The sequence below is a fragment of the Helianthus annuus genome, chromosome 15, assembly GCF_002127325.2.
Source record: "Helianthus annuus cultivar XRQ/B chromosome 15, HanXRQr2.0-SUNRISE, whole genome shotgun sequence".
In the NCBI taxonomy this organism is placed as follows: Eukaryota; Viridiplantae; Streptophyta; class Magnoliopsida; order Asterales; family Asteraceae; genus Helianthus; species Helianthus annuus.
This window is the reverse complement of record NC_035447.2, coordinates 1,890,180-1,894,702: the sequence shown is the minus strand read 5'-3', so window position 1 is coordinate 1,894,702 and position 4,523 is coordinate 1,890,180. Positions and strand designations below refer to the sequence as shown.

Below are 4,523 nucleotides of genomic sequence, written 5' to 3'. Positions count from 1 at the left end.
ATTTGACTCATGTTAATGATGTTATGCTACTGTTAAACATTTATGACTGTGTGTTCATTAACTTTGCAAGCCTCCCCTAACAATGGCAGCGCTGTAGGTTGTAACGCCCCTCCCATAATATTATGGGTATTGTTAGGTTTATTCTATGTTACTCATGTTACCACCCTTCTAGGGTTAGGCTATGTTAATTGCGTTAAACTTTGGTTTGAACACATAGATTTCATCGTTACGAGTATAACTGTTAATATGAAATCATGTAGTCACGTGGATTTGAGCATGTTAAACTATTTCAAACATATTATACTATATTCAAACTTGTATACTCGCCAACATGTTTTGTTGACTTTATTTTAAATGCATACTGCAGGATGAGGAATCAAGATTTCAAGAAATAAATAGGATGGCTTAGAAACCCACCTTGAAATAATCTATGTTTGATGTTTTGTTATTTCCTTTCTTATGATTATGTATGAAACTTTGGTATTTTAATAAATGAAACTTAATTATATTGTCACATTTAGTGTTATGATGTCTTTGGACAATTTGTACGTCTCATCCCGATCTTTCCGCCATCGGTTGGGGTGTGACAAGACAAGTGTGGGGATGTGATACGTGGTTGAAAATCGGTGCTCGTAGTCGTTTAACTTTATATTCTTATATGAGTTTTAATCTTGAATAGCCTACTTTTAATTAGATTTGTGTTTATGCAGGTTTAATGAAGTTTAAGGAGCTTTTCGAGAGCTTTACGGGACACCGGAGCGATAAACGGACCACCGTGAAGCCTTACGGATCAAATGGGAGCGAAGAAATGAAAAATCAGGAACGAGGTTTTGAGAGCCCGTCGCCGACGGGTCCCAAGCTGTCGGCGACGCGTTCTGGTTAAGCCCGTCGGCCATAGATAGCCGTATCCAGCTACTTAAGGCGTCGGACGGAGGAGTGTAAAGGGGAACCCGTCGCCGACGGGTTAGATTTTCCTGAAACGCAAATTTGAGTGAATTAATAAAAAACTCGATTTTGATTGGTCTCTCGGGCATTGATTTCGTAAGTTACACTCTTGGGGAGTTTGAATCTAGCATCTTGGAGCCTAATTCACCTAACAATTTCACCAAACTTCATCTCTATAACTCGAATTCATCATCAAGAAAAATCACCATCATTCTTCACAATTATCATCCAAACCCTAGTTCATCCAATCCATCCTTCCTTTCACCATCATCATCCATCAAAACCCTAATCCTCATCCTTCTACCATTTCACAAGATTCAAGATGACTTCATTCTCATTCCAATCATCCATTGATCAAGCTTCTTCAACCATGAGCGGCTAATCATCTTGGTTTCACCTCGGTGTAGGTAGTTGTTAATTTTAGGGTTTCGAATTGTTCTTGTTTCAACTTAGTGACAATTTGTGTTTGATTTTTGAAACCTATGATAATAGTGTTACATTGGTTGCGAATTCGTAAAATGTCGAACGATGTTAAAAGTTATGACTTTGCGAAATGGTGATATGTAATTGTGCATTGTCGTGGTTAGGATTTACTTGTGTTGATTACAAAGTGTATTCTTGTCCGTTCTTCGGGACGTTGATAGTTATTAGCACCTTAGTCACGGTACACTAAATCCGCTAATCATATGCATTTGAGTTGAATCTAAAACTTGTAGAAATCCTAAGTTAGCAATTACCGAAACCGGGTGTGATTCCTTTTTCTTATTATTGTTCTAGTAACCAATTTTCTCGTAATCATTAATCTTTAGTTGTTACTCAATTTAATCTATTCACTTAGTTTAAACTCACATCTCTCAATTAAACAAAAAAATAAAGATATTCTAGTAAGCTTCATAAAACGTGACAATTGTTTTAATTCAATCGAATCCACACACAAACCACATACTCTTCATGGTTCGACCCCTTGCTACCACTAACACATCGTTAAGGGTATTTTGGGCTTATAAATATTATCTTTGACCGGAGCGCGACACTCCGATCAGTCAAAGCCACATCCAAACAGCCCCACAAACATATGTACATTAAACATGAATCGACTAAAGAAGAGAAGTCAAAAAAGTCAAAACCAGTGGACCACAGGGTTTTCTTTGAGAGGAGGAAAATAGAGTGAGGAACATTACTTCTCAATTCAGAAAAAAAGACGAGCTCGGAGAAAAAATACCCGAATTATTGATGTTATTGAAACTGAGGATCCCAGTATCTCATATGTGGCAGCAAACAACCCTAAAAACAAAGAGAGAAACAACTCAAAATAACGGCACTTGATTCTTGTTAAGCCAGTGAACAACAATCACTCACACCCTAATGAAATTACTTGTTAAGAACAAATGGGACCTTCTTCTTCATATTAGACGAACAACGAAAGGGAATCGAGCCTCTCTGGTAACATTTAGACATTTTAGGGTTTAAAGGTTACCTTTGTGATCCTAGAACTTAGATGTGGAAGAATGATAGAACTGATGGTCATAATAAACCCATACTTTTGCCTATCAAAACCCATCTTGGTCCCTTTATTATCATTGATCTTAACGACAACAAGTTATTCCAAAAGCTCCTTGATTTATGTGGGATATGTATTCAGAAATATATCACATGTGCATAAAAAGATAGTCATAAATGATTATTAAGTAAAACAAATTACACAATTACCATCAAAAGCGGGAGATAACCCTTCATACGATAGAACCGTCAATTCATCATTTACACTATCTATCTTAATCGTACCAGCCGGTAAAGCCGCCTCACTTCAATCCAAAATTCAACCACAACAAAACTTATTATTTATCTAAACATCAAATTTATACACAAACATTATACACCTTCTTACCCAATTTTCGGCTCGACTTCCTTAACCACGTTCCCTTTAGCTGCAGCGAGCTTCTTCTGCTCATATTGGATCGTTTTTCATAATCAAATTACAAAACAAATACATAAACTGCACCGAATCATTCGCCCGAACAGGATACGTAATCTTCTTAAACCTCTCCAACGGCATACTCAGGTCCACCAGCCTATAATCAAACACTCAAATCCATAACTCTACACTTAAATTCAAACATTCATCATAATTCATAATCTATAATTCATAAACACAAAATGACAACACTAACGCTATAATAGGAATCTGCAACCTGGTAGCTTCCAAAATCACAAAACTCTTCCTTTCAATATCAAAAATCACCACACAATCCGGCCACGTCTTCCGCCTTCCCCGTGGACTGTAATTTTAGCCTCTTTTGATCTGCAACGGTATATATTCATATGCCGAAGAATACAAAACTTCATATTTAAATTACAATGAAGACGAACAAAATCGTTTAACTCACTAACTCTATTTTGAAGCTCCCTGGGTTTGCTTTTTTTTCAAGTTGTGCTTCATTCACAAGATTCTCATGCACGAAAAAAAATATTCAAAATCTCCTAAATAACATTTCATCAAACACTTGCTATGCCTTTCCAAATCCTCAAATCAAACATCCATCATTGAAATCAAAACCAAAGCAGAAATAACAACAAATTAGGGCTTCAATCGAGCCAAAAAGCAAAAGAAAACTCAATAAAAACTTACCCTTAAAACTCCTATCGAAACCCAGTTCGTCGCTGCCTGTTCATCCTTCTCTCGATTATGACAAAATTGACACCTCTTAATCTTTTGTCCATTCGATTGTAGTCCCCTAACAAAGGTTTCGTATCGGAAATCCTTGAAGATCTGAACGATTTTGTAATTTATGGTTTCTCATGCCGTCATCTCTCCTTCTCCATCGCCTCTCTCTCTCTATTTCTCATTCTCTCTCTGTCTCCCCTTCCTCTCTTTTCATTTGGGAATTCAAATTTTGAAAATGCAGAGAGAGGAATTTGGTGCAGATCTAGATCTTGCAAGTAGACAACTGCAGAGAGAGGAATTTGGTGCAGAGAGGAATAGTACAGCTTTCAAAAGTGAATGTGCGGATCATGATCTGTGTGAAGTTAATGGACATGATCTGTGTGAAGTGATGGACGGTAGATCATGATCTGTGTGTTTTTGTTTGAGTTAGTAAGGGTATATGTGGAAAGTGAGGTTATAAATGTGTTTGTTGTGTTTAAAAGACTTGTATATTACACATTAAGGGTGTTTTAAAGGAATGGAAAATTTCTTTAAGAAGTCCTTAGGATATGCTTATTATATATAGTATAGATATAGATATATGTGTGTGTGTGTGAGAGAAAGAGATAAAGAGAGAGAGAGAGAGAGAGAGAGAGAGAGAGAGAGAGAGGGCGTGTGTGTATGTGAAATGTTCACGTTGGTTACTTATATCCATTATCTATTTTAAATGCATGTGTAAATTTATTAGAAGTGTCGAAAAATGTTGAACGAGGGCTACAAGTGTAATACGAACTACTGAGAACATAACGTAAACAAATATCACTTGATGGACTAATTATTATCATTTCAAATCTTAGAAAAAAACTATAAATATAAGTGTGTCAAGCCGTTTATTACCCTAACCCGTTTATCTTCATGTCATGTAAGCCGGATC

At 36.5% G+C, this 4,523-nt stretch overlaps 1 long non-coding RNA gene across 2 annotated transcripts; it reads right to left on the bottom strand.

Moving 5' to 3' along the window:
- Positions 1-2,651: 2,651 nt before the first annotated feature.
- Positions 2,652-3,567, bottom strand: LOC110913038. 2 transcript variants are annotated; one of them, XR_002578338.2, is made up of 4 exons: positions 3,333-3,567; positions 3,117-3,247; positions 2,834-3,017; positions 2,652-2,750 (listed from the first exon to the last, which is right to left on the bottom strand). It is a non-coding gene; the product is annotated as an uncharacterized LOC110913038 (long non-coding RNA). The 2 variants fall into 2 exon arrangements; XR_004881404.1 differs by having other exon boundaries at positions 3,337-3,423.
- Positions 3,568-4,523: the final 956 nt, after the last annotated feature.